An 18951-nucleotide genomic window follows, 5' to 3' on the forward strand; every position below is an offset into this window, starting at 1 on the left:
CACAAGACAAAATTCAGAAAATGCTGGAACTTAAAAGCATTGTAGAATCAAAGTTACTGATCGATCTAGTTTATCAATTTATAAATTAACTCTATGCATTTCTTTTGGTGATAGGAAGTTACTGGGAACTTGGACTGCTATGTGATATCTATATATCTATCTATATCTATATCTATATATATCAGAAACTATTACCTTTAGAGCAGCTATTTTAAGCTTCTGTTTTTCAGAATCTTATGGGAAGGATTCTAGAAGAGTGACTAAGAACATCAGTATTGTAATCAATCTCGGGACTTCCCACTGTGGCTTGCTACACGAATGTGGGAAAGTTGCCTAAACTTTCTTTTTTTCAGTAACCTCATGGAGATAAGGTCACTTAACATATGGGACTATTTTAATAATTAAATAAAACTATATGTAGTTGCCTATAACAGAATAATTACTAAATTTTTAACCTAAAATTTAGTGACAAATAAAAAACACACTTACTTCATTATTTATGAATTTATCCCTAATAGCTCTCTTAATGCTTGAGTTGTTTCAATTTCAATTGTTGTTTCAATTTCAAGGGGGAAGAACAGACATTAGCTTGTAGATGCATTTTAGCTTACTTCCTTTCAAGTTGCAGAATTAAATGTAAAATTCTTTCAACTTTCAAAGTGTTTCCAGTGTAAGGAACTATGAAAGATTCAATTCATGCGTTTCTTCAATTACTTGTAACATATGCATAATTGTTTTTATGGATTGCTGGTTAGGTCTTTAACAATATGTAGGACACATTCGAGTTTAATGTAATCAAGTGATTTGGCATTTCTAAAACTCTTTGAAAAGATTAATATTGTTATTAGACCACCAGAATAGTTTCCATTTTAGGTGGCTCAGTATACTCTTGAAGTATTAGTTGATAATGACCGTATAATTTCTAAATCCCAAGATAGCTTATTCTCTCCTGATGCATATAATGCTTATTCATAATTTTTAACAGTAAGATTTAGCTACTTTTATAAATAGAAATTTTTGTCTGTGAATGGATTTTATCTGTTGCAGATTATCAAACTTGTACACATTTGCATCTTCCTTTGATTTCAGCATTTTCTTCCACATACATGTATATTTTAAGTGAAATAATAATATTTATACTTATAGGTCTTTATATTTAAAGTGACTAATGTTTTTAGTAACTAAATGGAAATGAGACCGCCAAGGCAAGCGAGGGTCCAAGAACAGATTTTATTGCAGGCACCCTCGGGCGATGTTCCACGACTCACGGGGGAAAGAGAGTGAGTTGGGGAAGTCGCGCCAAGACAAGATGGTCGGGGTTTACATAACGTTGTAAGGCAGAACGGTTTCCTATTGGTCGGCTCATATGCAAAGGAAGGATTGCAATCCAACCAGTCAGAGTGACCCTCACTATGCAAAGGAAGGATTGCAATTCGACCAGTCAAAGGTGACTTCCTCCTCTGGGGTTTGAAGGGCATTGGGTTCGGTTGGGGAAGTCCAAAGGGGAGGTGTAAGGGTCTGCTCAAGCTGTCAGCAGGTCATTGGTCCATTGGCGTCCCAAGTGGAGGTGGTGACAGGAACCTCAGCCATTTTGGGGTATCCGCCATCTTGAGGAGTTTCCCTTCCTGCCTGGCCCCAACAACTAACCAATTCATGATTGGTTAATCGGAGAAAGACAAAGATTATATGGTCTCATTCATTTGGGAAATATAAAAAATAGTGAAAGGGAATAAAGGGGAAAGGAGAGAAAATGAGTGAAAATATCAGTGAGGGAGACAGACCATGAGAGACTCCTATCTCTGGGAAACGAACAAGGGGAAGGGAAAGGGAGATGGATGGAGGGATGGGGTGACTGGGTGATAGGCACTGAGGGGGGCACTTGACGGAATGAGCACTGGGTTATGCTATATGTTGGCAAATGGAACTCCAATAAAAAAAGATACAAAAAAAAAAAGAGTAGAAGATTTTTTTTTCCTCTGACAGAATGGGCAAAGGGAGGAGCAGAAAGTGTAAGGGGAGGAGTGAACAGACGGCCGAGAGGATGGTTGGGTCACATAATAGGGTGTATGAAGGGCACTTAGGAGTAAGGATCTAACATTAAATTTAAAATTTTCGTTTCAAAGTATAACTCCTTCTCTCCTCCATGCTTTCATCAAAGTCTGTAGCACCAATGGTCTTTTTGCTTAGGGGTATACATCAAGATGTGCTGGAGATGAAGTCATAGTTATTGTTTGAATTTAAATTAGTTCCTTTATTCTTTTTAAAGAATTAAAGTATTCTAATGTTTTTTAATCTCTTAAATTTTAGAATTAAACTGTTCTCATTTTTTAATCTCTTAAATTTTAAAATAATCATCAATTTGACAGTATTCCCAAATAGAACACTGTGATCTTATGTCATTTTCCAATGACACAAGCATCATTTTATGGTCCCTATGGAATGCATGGCAATGGCAATATTGTAGAGCTATACATAGTGTTCCTGTAGCCGTTCATTAGCACCTTGCATGGTGGTATGTGTGTCAAAGCCCGAGCGGTGTTAACAGCCTGAGTGCCTGTTTACTCTGTGCTATACTGACAGGAAAGTATGACCCATTGGCAATTCATACACTGAGTTGATGTCACTAATGAGTCATCAACTGATTTACAGTGTGCACTATTACTATCCTGTGTCATAGAATATAGAAGTCAGGCATCCATATTTGTATAGGGGCATATAACCATTTGACACGCCTTCAAGCATTTACAAAGAAAAGAGGAATTCAAGTGGTATTAATGGTATTAGTGGTAATATTAGGTTACACAAGCAGTTCTTTTATTTGGTTTTTAATGTATTAAGCAACAATCACAGAATCTCTTGAAAATGGGGCTTAGTTGTAGTGAGGTCAACGTGTATCCTTCATATACTGTGGTACAAAGTTCGTCTCAACTGCTCAGTATAGTGAAGTTATAATGGGATTACTTTTTCTCAGGCAGGATCCAAGGATTTTCACTCCTTTTCAAAATGCGAATCTCAGGAGATTACAGCTAAAGACCATGTTATTGACCTAATTTCTCTTATGGTTTAAATTCATTCATGTTTTCATCTGAGGAATTTTATGCTTGTAATTGTAAGCTCATGCAATGTGCCCTACATTCTAGTTCATGGCAACTTTGCTTCACACAATCCCATTAAATGACCTATTGGGCAGTTTGAATAATTAGAGCATTAGTTATATGAATGCCCGCATATACATATATGTACACCTATTTATTTATTTATTTATTTATTTATTTATTTATTTTAATTTTTATTTGTTTATGATAGTCACAGAGAGAGGGAGAGAGAGGCAGAGACACAGGCAGAGGGAGAAGCAGGCTCCATGCACCGGGAGCCCGACGTGGGATTCGATCCAGGGTCTCCAGGATCGCGCCCTGGGCCAAAGGCAGGCGCCAAACCGCTGCGCCACCCAGGGATCCCTGTACACCTATTTAAAACTGGGCTAATAAAATATGGAATGACTTCATTATATGTTAGTTTTCTACTATAAAATAAAGTATGCCATGCCATATCATGGTTCAAGATAGCTAAAAATATGTTTAGGATTTTTGTGAGAAAAAGGAGAACATTAAAAAATACTTTAGAATATAACACTTAAGTTTACCATAACATTTAGCATCTGTATAATTGTACAGAGGGATTCAAATTAGCGACAGTGTAAATTATTAGAGAATCTATTTCCATTTTGCTAATCAATTCCCAATGTTTATTGCATCAAACCTATGTATTACTCATTTTTCTGAAGCTAAAGATCTTTTCCCTTTTCATTAAGATAACTACATAATTTTGTTGATAAGATTGCATCATTTTAGATCTATTTATTGCTGACTTGATTTTGGAAAGAAACAGCCAGGAAGAATTATAAACTGTTAAAGTGAAGCATATATTGAACTTGTGATGTATTAAAATGAAAATTGACATTAGCTTAGTAGGAATTTGAGCAAATAGTATCATATTTTGTTTTTGATTTACTTATATATTCATAGAGGGCTCACCATGGAAAGATCTGTGGAGAAAATGAGGTTGAGATTCTTCTCTTTGGACCACATTTCTCCTCAGAATCTTCATTCCTGAAATTCCTTTATTCTCTCTCCTTTCAAATATGTTAACTGACAAATGGAATAAGTGAAATAGAAAAATAATATTCCGAAAGAAAAACCTATTTATTATTTGCTTTAGATTATATAAATATGAATGAAGTAAGGGCATGTTCTGTGATTCCTAGAATTTTAATTGGTTTATAATACATCCTTTCCTGTTTTTTAAAGATTTTTTTCTTTAATTACCAGTCCCTGTATCCCAGACTTTGGGGTACAGTTCATAGATGTAACCGGAGGTATTCAGAGAAAGATTTTACTGGTGGTGCTTTTTCTCTGTTGTTGCTTTCGATACTGGTATAATGTCTGGTATTTGGTAACCATTATGTGAACCTGAGGCATTAAATATGAGAGAAAAGCCCTGTGAACTAGGAATCTAACCCCAGGAACCACTTTTCTCACCCATATGGTTTAGCATGGTAGGCACTAGCCATGTCTGAGTAATGAGCACTTGAAACATGGCTTGTCTAAGTTGAGACACACTGTTACTGTAAAATGCACACTGGATTTCAAAAACATATATATGTGTATAGATTTTAAAAATTTTATTTTTAAGATTTTATTTTAAAGATTTTATTTTTAAGTAATCTGTACACCCATCATAGGGCTAGAACTTACAGCCTGGAGATCAAGAGTTGCATTCTCCATCAACGGAGGCAGCCAGGTGCTCCAGAAAATTAAGTCAATATTTTTAATATTGATTGCATAATGGAATATGTTGGATATATTGGGTTAAATAAAATATAGTATTAAAATCTACCTTTTATATTTTTAGTGTGGCTACTAGAACTTACACTATTACATGTGTGACCTGATTCTGTTTCTTACATTATATTTCTATTGGACAGGACTACTCTAGACTCTTTTGCGTGTGGGAAAGTAATGTTCAGGCCAGTAAAAGTTGGGCTGTCTATTGATTATGGCTGAAAGCTTTCCGTGTTGCTACCAAATGCCATTTCTAATCACTGAATAAGGGGATCATGGAAGTCACTGGTTGATTCATTCCTACACATTTATAAATGTTACAGTACAGGTTTCCTCTAGTATCTGAAAGTAGAGTGAAACTTATAAAACCTTCTGTAAGCCAAAATGGCATGAAGCAGGGAATCAATTACCATTAATTTATATTTATAGAACATTTTTGAGCATTCTCAGACCCTCAAAATAAATACCTTAGGACCCATCTTGCTAATGGGTACACAGAATAAATTGGTTTAAAGCACAGATGCTCACAGACACACTTCAAGGTTATGGCAGCCTGATGCTGAGATGCTGTGTGTAGTTCCCAGGGAAGGAGCCTGGCGAGGCCACTTTTACTGCTCGCTGCAAAATGAACACTGAATGCTATTTTCACTTTCACCTTTTTTCACAAAAGCGAAAATCCCCTTTAGATTTCTCTAGGTTAGTGAAAACAGATACTGATGTAGGTCTTTCATTAAGCAAATCGGTCTAATTGCAACTTTAGAAAAGCAAAGTGATGTGGGAAAGACTTTAGAATTCAAAGCTGAGGGCCAAGAAAGAATTCTTGAGACATCTTTGGTGCCAACAGGTGGTTTTATTAAAGCACAGGGACAGGACCCATAGACAAAATGAGCTGCTCTGGGGGCATGAGGAAGGGCCCATTATATACTTTCAAGTTGGGAGGGGCTTAGGCAGAGCCTAAGCCTCTAAGGAATTTTGGAAGTGAGGTTTCCAGGACCTCGAGGTGTTTCAAGGACTTGTCATAGGTCTGTAAATAGTAGGGAAATTTAATAATTTTTCTTTTGCTTTTGTTTCCCACATCAAAGGGATACCTGTATGAGCTTTACCACTTTCCTGCTCATCCAACACTACCTTATGGTTATGATTACTTTAAAATAAATATATATTTTAAACTGTGAGACAGACCTAGGTAGGCATCTAGGCTCACCTCCTTATTGTCTGTGGATACAGCGTAAATCATTTAACCTCTCTGAGCCTCAGGTTCCCTAGTTTTATTTATTTATTTATTTTTAAATTTTTATTTATTTATGATAGTCACACAGAGAGAGAGAGAGAGAGAGGCAGAGACATAGGCAGAGGGAGAAGCAGGCTCCATGCACCGGGAGCCCGACATGGGATTCGATCCCGGGTCTCCAGGATCGCGCCCTGGGCCAAAGGCAGGCGCCAAACCGCTGCGCCACCCAGGGATCCCGGTTCCCTACTTTTAAAACAAACAGGCTAATTCCTGATTTGTAAGATTATTTAAGGATTAAGAGATACAATTTATGTGAAATGGGTAACTCAGTGCCTGATACCTAGTTGTTGCTTAAAGCACCATAGCTCTTCTAATGAAAGGGTGGGGCTCAGTCTCCAGCAGCGGCTGGGTCAGTGGCTGGAGAGAGTTGTAGAGTGTAAAGCCTGATGCAAAGACCGAGGAGGGTCATGTATGCAGGATGCAGCATGGTCCTCCGCTGCAGATCCTGCCTGCAGCCCTTCTCTGGCCCTCTACTGCCACATTTCCACTTGCTCTGTCCAAGGCCAATGGAGATTGGGATCCAGCCTGAATAAAATTTGGGGATAGCAGTGAGCACTAGTGAGGACAAGCAGTGAAATTATGAATTTATAAAAGATGAACTAGTTTGACTAGGGACTGCACAATTTGATTTTTTGGTCTGTTTTTCTGGAGTTTATGCTGGCAGAGGTGCTTAAGAGGACAGTTTTGCTATTAAATGTTTTAAAAGGGGAAAGATAAGAGAAATAAGAGTATAGTAGTAGATAGTATTATTACGGATGTGGGAAAGAAGTGGGCTGCTGGCAGGTGCTCTTGGAAGGAGAAGAGCATCCACAGAAGCACACTCATAATTGCATAGATGCGTCCTTACCACCCCGCCACACGTTCTACATGGGGCCTGGGAATATCCACATGAATAGCAGTAACACTGCTGAGATACGTGATTTAATAAGACAGTCAGTGTAATTGCAGTCAATATCTCAAATGTGACTTTCTAAGAGGAGCACAATTGGGAGGGAGAAGGGTTTAAAATGGATTAAAATTTAAACAATTCCCAATCAAATGAAAATGTTCTGGGAATAGTGCCAGAGTGTATTGTTGAATTGGTTTTAATATAAGCATTCTAAATTTAACCAGCTGAAATTATTTGCATTATTCTTGAAATTATATATGTGGATGTGTTTTACGGATATTTAAAATACAATATTTATTCTTAAAAAAATTTGTTCTTAGTGGCTGAGGTCAGAATATAGAATTACTGAATTTCAAGATGGGATGGAATCTTAGAGGTCAGTGCAAACAATTCCTTGTCGATAGAAAGTGCATCTGGGGAAACTGAGGCTTAGAATCAGCAATTGAGTAGCTAAGACAGACCTGGTACCGGCTCTGTTCACGCCCACATCAGAACCTTTGTCCACAACACCCAGCTACCTTCTCAAAAAACACTGATGGCTGGTTGCTGAAAAGGTACCAGTGGGAGCCCTGGAAAAAACTTGCAAACTGCCAAAGAGGTGGCGTATGAAAATAATGAGAAAAAAAGTCAAAGTTTGAAATTCTAGCAAAATAATAAGAGGAGAGAGGAAGACCATAAGTTACATGCTTCATTTTTAATCTCAGGTGGCCGGGTCGTCTTCTCTGAAAACCAACAAAGGAAGCCTATGTCCTGACCACCTGAATGGGCTGTTGGAGCCAAGCCGTCCACTCTGGGCGCGTGTGCGTGTGTGTGCAAGCGGCGCCCGTGTCTCCGCGTGCAGGCGTGTGCAGGTGTGTGTGTGTGTGCAAGCAGCCGGCACGCTGGGAGGGGCTGCCACCGAGCCAGGAGCATAGCCAGGCTTCCGGGCTGGAGGGCAAGGGGCACTTACCTGCATTATTTAAATTCTTTTTGGCCCTGGGGGCTGGGGATGGCTTCAGCTTGCGTTTATCTGTCTGGGGGTACCTGGTGTGATGCTGTGTTACACTTGGTCACATACGTTAAATGTGTTCTTCCCATTTCTGTGTCCAAACTATAAGTGTTGGCCTTTTATTTCACTCATTGGTTTGATCAGTATGTAGCCTTTTCTTTTTTTTTAATTTTAATTTTAATTTTAATTTATTTTTTATTGGTGTTCAATTTCCCAACATAGAGCATAACACCCAGTGCTCATCCCATCAAGTGCCCCCATCAGTGTCCCTCACCCAGTCATCCCCGCCCCCTGCCCACCTCCCCTTCCACTTCCCCTAGTTCATTTCCCAGAGTTAGGAGTCTCTCATGTTCTGTCTCCCTCCCTGATATTTCCCACACATATTTTCTCCTTTCCCCTTTATTCCCTTTCACTATTTTTTATATTCCCCAAATGAATGAGAACATACAATCTTTGTCCTTCTCCGATTGACTTATTTCACTCAGCATAATACCCTCCAGGTCCCTCCACGTGGAAGCACATGGTGGGGATCTGTCGTTTCTAACGGCTGAGGAATATCCCACTGTATACACAGACCACAGCTTCTCTATCCATCATCTGTCGATGGACACCGAGGCTCCTCCCACAGTTTGGCTATTGCGGACACTGCTGCTGTGAACATCGGGGTGCAGGTGTCCTGGCGTTTCATTGCATCTGAATCTTTGGGGTAAATCCCCAACAGTGCAATTGCTGGGTCGTAGGGCAGGTCTATTTTTAACTCTTTGAGGAACCTCCACACAGTTTTCCAGAGTGACTGCACCAGTTCACATTCCCCCCAACAGTGTAAGAGGGTCCCCCTTTCTCCGCATCCTCTCCAACATTTGTGGTTTCCTGCCTTGTTAATGTTCCCCATTCTCACTGGTGTGAGGTGGGATCTCATTGTGGTTTGGATTTGTATTTCCCTGATGGCTGTGATGCAGAGCATTTTCTCATGTGCATGTTGGCCATGTCTATGTCTTCCTCTGTGAGATTTCTCTTCATGTCTTTTGCCCATTTCATGATTGGATTGTTTGTTTCTTTGGTGTTGAGTTTAATAAGTTCTTTATAGATCTTGGAAACTAGCCCTTTATCTGATACGTCATTTGCAAATATCTTCTCCCATTCTGTAGGTTGTCTTTTAGTTTTGTTGACTGTATCCTTTGCTGTGCAAAAGCTTCTTATCTTGATGAAGTCCCAATAGTTCATTTTTGCTTTTGTTTCTCTTGCCTTCATGGATGTATCTTGCAAGAAGTTACTGTGGCCGAGTTCAAAAAGGGTGTTGCCTGTGTTCTCTAGGATTTTGATGGAATCTTGTCTCACATCTAGATCTTTCATCCATTTTGAGTTTATCTTTGTGTCTGGTGCAAGAGAGTGGTCTAGTTTCATTCTTCTGCATGTGGATGTCCAATTTTCCCAGCACCATTTATTGAAGAGACTGTCTTTCTTCCAATGGATAGTCTTTCCTCCTTTATCAAATATTAGTTGACCATAAAGTTGAGGGTCCACTTCTGGATTCTCTATTCTGTTCCATTGATCTATGTATCTGTTTTTGTGCCAGTACCACACTGTCTTGATGACCACAGCTTTGTAGTACAACCTGAAATCTGGCATTGTGAGGCCCCAGCTATGGTTTTCTATTTTAATATTCTCCTGGCTATTCGGGGTCTTTTCTGATTCCATACAAATCTTAAGATGATTTGTTCCAACTCTCTGAAGAAATCCATGGTATTTTGATAGGGATTGCATTAAATGTGTAAATTGCCCTGGGTAACATTGACATTTTCACAGTATTAATTCTGCCAATCCATGAGCATAGAATGTTTTCCCATCTCTTTGTGTCTTCCTCAATTTCTTTCAGAAGCGTTCTGTAGTTCTTTACCTCTTTGGTTAGGTTTATTCCTAGGTATCTTATGCTTTTGGGTGCAATTGTCAATGCGATTGACTCCTTAATTTCCCTTTCTTCAGTCTCATTGTTAGTGTATAGAAATGCAACTGACTTCTGGGCATTGATTTTGTATCCTGCCACACTGCCGAATTGCTGTATGAGTTCTAGCAATCTTGGTGGAGTCTTTTGGGTTTTCTATGTATAGTATCATGTCATCTGCAAAGAGGGAGAGTTTGACTTCTTCTTTGCCAATTTGAATGCCTTTTATTTCTTTTTGTTGCCTGATTGCTGATGCTAGAACTTCTAGTACTATGGTGAATAGCAGTGGTGAGAGTGGACATCCCTGTCGTGTTCCAGATCTTAGGGGAAAAGCTCCCAGTGCTTCCCCATTGAGAATGATATTTGCTGTGGGCTTTTCGTAGATGGCTTTTAAGATGTTGAGGAATGTTCCCTCTATCCCTACACTCTGAAGAGTTTTGATCAGGAATGGATGCTGTATTTTGTCAAATGATTTCTCTGCATTTATTGAGGGGATCCTATGGTTCTTGTTTTTTCTCTTGGTGATATGATCAATCACATCAATTGCTTTACGAGTGTTGAACCAGCCTTGCATCCTGGGGATCAATCCCACTTGGTCACGGTGAATAATCTTCTTAATGTACTGTTGGATCCTATTGGCTAGTATCTTGTTGAGAATTTTTGCAACCATGTTTATCAGGGATATTGGTCTATAATTCTCCTTTTTGGTGGGGTCTTTGTCTGGTTTTGGAATTAAGGTGATGCTGGCCTCATAGAATGAATTTGGAAGTACTCCATCTCTTTCTATCTTTCCAAACAGAATAGGTATGGTTTCTTCTTTAAACGTTTGATAGAATTCCCCTGGGAAGCCATCTGGCCCTGGACTTTTGTGTCTTGGGAGGTTTTTGATGACTGCTTCAATTTCCTCCCTGGTTATTGGCCTGTTAAGGTTTTCTATTTCTTCCTGTTCCAGTTTTGGTAGTTTGTGGTTTTCTAGAAATGCATCCATTTCTTCTAGATTGCCTAATTTAGTGGCGTATAGCTGTTCATAATATGTTTTTAAAATCGTTTGTATTTCCTTGGTGTTGGTAGTGATCTCTCCTTTCTTATTCATGATTTTATTAATTTGAGTCTTCTCTCTCTTCTTTTTAATAAGGCTGGCTAATGGTTTATCTATCTTATTAATTCTTTCAAAGAACCAACTCCTGGTTTTGTTGATCTGTTCCACAGTTCTTCTGGTCTCGATTTCGTTAAGTCTGCTCGAATCTTAATTAACTCTCTTCTTCTGCTGGGTGTAGGATCTAGCTGCTGTTTTTTCTCTAGCTCCTTTAGGTGTAAGGTTAGCTTTTGTATTTGAGTTCTTTCCAGTTTTTGGATGGATGCTTGTATTGCGATGTATTTACCCTTAAGGACTGCTTTTGCTGTATCCCAAAGATTTTGAACGGTTGTATCTTCATTCTCATTAGTTTCCATGAATCTTTTTAATTCTTCTCTAATTTACTGGTTGACCCTTTCATCTTTTAGCAGGATGGTCCTTAACCTCCACGTGTTTGAAATCTTTCCAAAATTCTTCTTGTGATTTAGTTCTAATTTCAAAGCATTATGGTTTGAAAATATGCAGGGGACGATCCCAATCTTTTGGTATTGGTTAAGACCTGATTTGTGACCCAGTATGTGGTCTATTCTGGAGAAAGTTCCATGTGCGCTTGAGAAGAATGTGTATTCAGTGGTGTTTGGATGTAAAGTTCTGTAAATATCTGTGAAATCCATCTGGTCCAGTGTATCATTTAAAGCTCTTGTTTCTTTGGAGATGATGTGCTTAGAAGACCTGTAGATTTTAGAAAGCACTACATTCAAGTCACCAAGATTAAGTGTATTATTATCTAAGTATGTCTTAACTTTGATTATTAATTGATTGATACACTTGACAGCTCCCACATTTGGGGCATAAATATAGATGATTGTTAGGTCTTCTTGTTGGATAGATCCTTTAAGTATGATATAGTGTCCCTCTTCGTCTCTCACTACAGTCTTCAGGATAAGCTTTAGTTTATCTGATATAAGGTGGCTACCCCTGCTTTCTTTTGAGGACCATTTGAATGGTAAATGGTTCTCCAACCTTTTATTTTCAGGCTATAGGTGTCCTATGTCTAAAATGAGTCTCTTGTAGACAGCAAATAGATGGGTCCTTGCTTTTTTATCCAGTCTGAAACCCTGCGCCTTTTGATGGGGTCATTAAGCCCATTCACATTCAGAGTTACCATTGGAAGATATGATTTTAGTGTCATCATGATACCTATTCAGTCCCTGTTTTTGTGGATTGTTCCTTTGGACTTCCTCTTTCTATTACAGAATCCCCCTTATTATTTCTCCAGAGCTGTCTTGGTGGTCACATATTCTTTCAGTTTCTGCCTATCTTGGAAGCTCTTTATCTCTCCTTCCATTCTGAATGAGAGCTTTGCTGGATAAGGTATTCTTGGCTGCATCTTCTTCTCATTTAGGACCCTGAATATATCCTGCCAGCCCTTTCTGGCCTGCCAGGTCTCTGTGGAGAGGTCTACTGTGAATCTGATATTTCTTCCCATAAAGGTTAGGGATCTCTTGTCTCTTGCTGACCTAAGGATCTTCTCTTTATCTTTGGAATTTGCAAGTTTCACTATTAAATGTCGAGGTTTTGAGCGGTTTTTATTGATTTTAGGGGTGTGTGTGTCTCTATTTACTGGATCTGAATGCCTGTTTCCCTTCCCAGATTCGGAAAGTTCTCAGCTATGATTTCTTGAAATACATATTCTGGACCTCTGTCCCTTTTGGCGCCCTCGGGAACCCCAATTAAACGTAGATTTTTCCTTCTGAGGCTGTCATTTATTTCCCTTAACCTATCCTCATGATATTTTAATTGTTTGTGTCTTTTTTCCTCAGTTTCCCTCCTTGCTATCAACTTGTCTTCTATGTCACTCACTTGTTCTTCTACCTTGTTAACCCTCATCATTAGGACCTCTAGTTTGGATTGCATGTCACTTAATTGATTTTTAATTTCGGCATGATTAGATCTAAATTCTGCGGTCATGAAGTCTCTTGAAACCTTTATGCTTTTTTCTAGAGCCACCAGTAGCTTTATAATGGTGCTTTTGAATTGGCTTTCTGACACTGAATTGTAATCCAAATTTTGTAACTCTGTGGGAGAGAGGACTGTTTCTGATTCTTTCTTTTGAGGTGAGTTTTTCCTTCTAGTCATTTTGCTCAGTGCAGAGTGGCCAAAAACAAGTTGTACTGGGAAGAGGAGAAAAAGAGAGAAGAGAAAAAAGAAAAGAAAAAAAAAAGAAGAAGATGAAAAAAAAAGAGAAAAAAAGGGGGGGGGGGGAGCAAACAGAAAACAAAAAACAAGGGGGAGTATCCTCTGTTTCTGTATACTGTAAATCCCTCGACTTCCCCTGGAACTTTCCAGTGCTGCTTGGTCAATAACTTGCTTTTCCCCTGTCCATCTAGCTGGTCTTCTGGGGGAGGGGCCTGCTGTGCTGATTCTCAGGTGTGGGCACCTGGGGAGCTGCTCAGCCCCTGCCTGGTGCATGGCTCAGTGGGTGCTGTTTATGCTGCGAGGCCGCAGGAGGAATCACAGTGGCGGCGGCCAGCTCCCCAGCCCAAGAGTCAGCTCCCGCAGTAGCTCCCGCAGCTCTCAGTCCTCAGGATGCTCTGGGGCGGGGCGGGGCGCTGACCTGCATGGCTTGGCCTCCCGGGCAGGAGCGTCCTGCTCTCCTGGGCCCTCCCGGCCGCTGCCTGTCCCGGGGCAGCGCTGGATCCTGGGCCGAGTCCCCAGCGCCCTGGGCTCCAGGGCATTTGCCACGGGAATCGCGCCCCCGGGCCACGCACCCCCTCCGCGGAGCCGCCGCCCGAGCCCCTCCGAGCTGCTCCGGGTCCCACCATGCGCGCTGCAGCCCTTAGGGAGCTCGGGGCGCTCTCCCGGGGCGCAGGTGTCTGTTAGTGTCCCCGGGAGCCCGAGGGCCTCCCCGCCCTCCTGGGTCCTGCTCCACCTCCCTGGGAGCCCCTTTCTGCCCAGGAAGGTTGGTGCAGCTCCTGCGTCTCCGGGACGGGGCTCTCCTGTCCTGGGGACCCTCGCCCCGGCCTCAGCCCTGCTCCTCGCGGGCCCCTCCCCCTTGGAGGCCTTTTGTTTCTTTATTTCTTTTTCTCCATCTTCCTACCTTGATAGAAGCGCGAACTCTTCTCACTGTAGCCTTCCAGCTGGTCTCTCTTTAATTATCAGGCCGAATTCGTAGATTTTTCAGGATGATTTGAAAGTTACCTAGGTGACTTGATGGGGACAGGTGATCTGGGGACCCTACTCTTCCGTCATCTTGCCCCCTCCTTAATATGTAGCCTTTTCGATTTCCAACTCAAATTCCTCGGTTTTGGGAAATTTACTGGATTTTTTTTTTTTAATCTTTATCTTCAGGTTTTTAAGATTTTTTTTTTCCTTTCTGGAGCTCTTACTATTTGTTGAATTCCCCATATTCATATTCTGTTGTTTCTCTTTTTACTTATTTCCATCATTTTTTGAGCAACTTCTTAAACTTTATTTTAATGTATATTTTGAATATTTTATTTCTAACATCCTATTATTTCAATGACAGTTTTTTAAAAATTTAGTTTTATTTCTTTTTTTCTCTAGTTTTTTTCTTTAGGGATCTTCTCTTCATTTTCTGAGAGTATCCAGTATAGTTAAGGTTTTTTTTAAACTATTTTATTTATTTATTCATGAGAGACACACAGAGAGAGGCAGAGACCCAGGCAGAGGGAGAAGCAGGCTCCTTGCAGGGAGCCTGACGTGAGGCTCTGTCCCAGGACCCTGGGGTCAGACCTGAGCTAAAGGCAGACACTCAACCACTGAGCCACCCGGGGCCCCCTAGTTTATTTAAGTTTCTTCTGCTTTCTGCCTTGTCTCCAATCTCTGCTTTTATTTGCTAGAGGGTTTTCTTCAATGTCAGGTGGTCTTTGGCTATCTGTTCATATTTGAGAGTACGGCCTTAAAAAGCTTATTGGAAAAAAAAAAAAAGCTTATTGGAAGCTTTGTGTTCATGGGTGCCTGCGTATACGTGTGTGTGTTGTATCAAAGACAATTCATTGACTAAGGGGCTTCTAAAGAGTGGGCTCAGCTTGGTCTGTTTCACTGAGCTTGTTTCATTATCAGAAGATTTTTGTTTTTCTTCTTCTGAGATAATTTTGTCAGAGAGGAATCCTCCAGTGTAACATCTGAGGGTTATAAGTCTGACTTTTAATGTTCTCACTGCAAAGTGAGAGAAAGGGGTTTGCAAGTCACCCCTTCATATGTAGACTTTCACTTGGTCATCCATTTTTACCCTGTGTTGGTCCATTCAGGCTGCTATGACAAAAATACCATAGACTGAGTTGCTGAAATAGCAATTTATTTCTTACAGTCTAGAGACTGGGAAGCCCAAGATCAAAGTCCTAGCAGATCCAGTGTCTGGTGAGGGCTCATTTTCTGACTTGTAGATAGCTACCTTCTCACTGTATCCTCATGTTGGGGTAGGATGGGTGAGAGAAGGAGAAGGGGGGAGACAGAGAGAAAGAGAGGAAGGGGCTGGGAAAGAAAGGGAGGGAGGGAAGGAGAGAGTAGAGAGCAAGGAGTGGGGAGACCGAGAAGGTGTGCAGAGAGGAGAGATGGAGAAGAGGTGCATCTCTCATCTTTTCTTAGAGGGGCACTAATCCCATTCCTTTTTTTTTTTTTTTAAAGATTTTATTTATTTATTTATTCATGAGAGACACACACAGAGAGGCAGCGACATAGGCAGGGGAAGAAGCAGGCTCCCTATGGGGAGCCAGACGTGGGACCCGACCCTGCGTCTCCAGGATCACACCCTGGGCTGAGGGCGGCGTAAACTGCTGAGCCACCCGGGCGTCCCACTAATCCTGTTCCTAAGGACTCTACTCCCATGATCTATTACCTCCCAAAGGCCCCACCTCCAAATATTATCACACTGGGGTCAGGGTTCAGCATATGAATGTGGTAGTAATGCAAACACATGTCCACAGCACACCGTGGCCCTGTTCAGTGTCGCAGAGTAGTCTGCTTTAGCTTCTCCATAGGATACGTCTATGACATTTATGGTGGAAGAAGCTGAAAGATGAGTCGCTCAGCTGATTGCAATGGGTATAAGGAAAGAGACTGTCAGTCAGCTGGCATTCTAAGACCACCTCTATGCAGTGGCATCTTGGCATCTCATTTCCTTCTCTGATATGCTACATCAGCCTCAGCTCACCTATTTCTAGATATCAAAATTTTGCTGGTTGTCTTTTCTCCAATTTTCTTTTCCTTGGGATCTCTACCCTTTGCCATGCCCTTAAATGTCGTAACTATGCTTTCAGTAAAGTGTTAAGGAATAGAGTTAATGTGCCTTCAGTCAGTGATGTTTTACTGGAATAGATCCCAAAAATATTGTCTGTGGCAGATGCATGAAAATATTTAAAGCTATTGGTATGTATTGGCATTTAAAGATTTTAAAAATTATTTTTAACAGCTTCATTGAAGTATAATTGATGTCAAATGAGGTGCACATAAAGTGCACAATTTTCTTCCCTTTTTAAATTTATTTATTCATGGGAGACAGAGAGAGAGACAGAGAGAGAGAGAGAGAGAGGCAGAGGCACAGGTAGAGGGAGAAGCAGGCTCCATGCAGGGAGCCCGATGTGCGACTCGATCCCGGGACCCCAGGATCAGGCCCTGGGCCGAAGGCGGCGCTAAACTGCTGGGCCACCCGGGCTGCCCCAATTTTCTTCCTTTTGATATATGTATATGCCTGTGAAATTATCCTTATAATAATAAAAATATTCAACACTCCCAAAAGTTTTCTTATATCCCTGGTGCATTGTATCTACAGATCATATTGAATTGACATCTTAATAGTATTGAGTCATTTGACCCTTTTACTTAGGTCTTTTAAAATTTCTCTCAGTAATGTTTTGAAGTTTGTAGAGTATATGTCTTGTACCTTTTTTGGTCAGAGTTATCCCTGTGTATATCGTATTTATTTGTAGTATTGTAAGTGTTGTTCAAAAAATTTTCAATTTCTTATTGTTCATTTCTAGTATACAGAAAATCTAGTATAAAGATTTTAACTTTAGGGACACCTGGGTGGCTCAGCGGCTGAGCATCTGCCTTTGGCTCAGGGCGTGACCCCAGGGGCCCAGGATCCAGTCCTGCATCAGGCTCCCTGTGTGGAGCCTACTTCTCCCTCTGCCTGCGTCTCTGCCTCTCTCTCTCTGTGTCTCTTATGAATAAATAAAAATAAATATATTTTTTAAATAAAAATCGTTAAAAAATAATAAAAAAAGATTTTCACTTTTGAAATGTATCCTACAACATTGCTAAACTCATTTATTCTTATAACTTTTTTGCATATTCCATAGGATTTTCTTTATGAAAGTTTATGTTGTCTGTGAATAAGAACAGATTTGCTTCTTTTTTCCCCTAGTCTGAATATCTGTTATTTCTTTATCTTGTCTAATAACATTGGTCAGAACCTCCAGCCCAACATTGAATGGCAGTAGTGAAAGTGGGTATTCTTGTCTTTCTCCCGATTTGAAAAGGAAAGCCTTTCAAGATTACCTGTGATGTTAGTTGGAGACTTTCCAGTTGGACTTTATCAAATTGAGGGAATTCCCTCTAGTTATGTTTTTTAAGAGTTTAAAAAATTTTTAATCAGGAATGAATGTTGACTTTAGTCAAATGCTATTTTTGTGGCATTAGAGTTGATCATATGGTTTTGCTTTTTTAGTTTATTAGTATGGTAATTTAAGTTGATTTTCAGGTTTTAAAACTGCTTTGCATTCCCACCATTAATTAATGGGAATTCCTTGACAGCATCTGGTGGGGTCACTGTTCTAAATCTGGGCCGTTCGAATAGGTGTGTAGTGGTATTGGTATCTCATTGTTGTTTTATTTTTAAATATTTCATTTTTTATTCATGAGAGAGAGAGAGAGAGAGAGAGATAAAGAGAGAGAGAGAGAGGGGCAGAGACACAGGCAGAGGGAGAAGCAGGCTCCATGCAGGGAGCCCGACGTGGGACTCGATCCTGGAACACCAGGATCATGCCCTGGGCCGAAGGCAGATGCTTAAACCCCTGAGCCACCCAGGCTGCCTTCATTGTTGTTTTAATTTGCATTTCCCCAATGACATGTGATGTGAAGCATCTTTCTAAGAACTAGCTTTTGATTTCATTGATTTTCTTTTTGATTTTCTGGGTTTTCAAAAATTTTATTGATTTCTACTTTGATCTTTGTTATTTCCTTCTTTGGATTTTGTTGTTGTTCTTTTTTAGGTTCTTTTTTTTTAAGATTTAAAAAAATTTTAAGTCATCTTTATGTCCAATGTGGGGCTCAAAATCATAACCTTGAGATCGAGAGACACATGCTTTACTGACTGAGCCAGCGAGGCACCCTTCTTTTTCTAATTTCTTAAGGTGGAAGCCAAGTTCACTGATTCATATTCTTCTTTTCTAACCTGTGCATTTAATCCTGAAAATTTCCCCTAAAGTACTGTTTTGTAGACAAATCACAAATATTAATTTTGATTTCTTATTTCCCTATTTTTAAACGTAATAAGTTCTTAGGCATGTTAAGGCACAATAATATCTTGAATTTGTTTAACTCTTTGCATATTCCAGGATTAATTTTTTCTACCTCATTTTATTTCAGGTTAAGTTGAAACAAACTCTTAATACTTTCTCAGTTGAGCAGTCAGTCATTTAGCAAATATTTGGTGAATGCCATACTTTGTGCCAGGTACTGGGAATATGCTAACAAAGAAACAATGTCCTCTCTGTCAAGGAGTTTATTTTATTTTTAGTGGAGTAATAATTTTAAAGATGAGATGTGGAGACAAAACAAAGTTAAGTGGTTCACTGACGATCACACACCTATACATGGTAAACCCTAATCTTTCAACCACAATATTATGGTCTCTTTCTTATACCATTAGCACTGCAGAACTTTTTTCATTAAATATAAAA

Source organism: Canis lupus, chromosome 33, assembly GCF_011100685.1.
Source record: "Canis lupus familiaris isolate Mischka breed German Shepherd chromosome 33, alternate assembly UU_Cfam_GSD_1.0, whole genome shotgun sequence".
Lineage (NCBI taxonomy): Eukaryota > Metazoa > Chordata > Mammalia > Carnivora > Canidae > Canis > Canis lupus.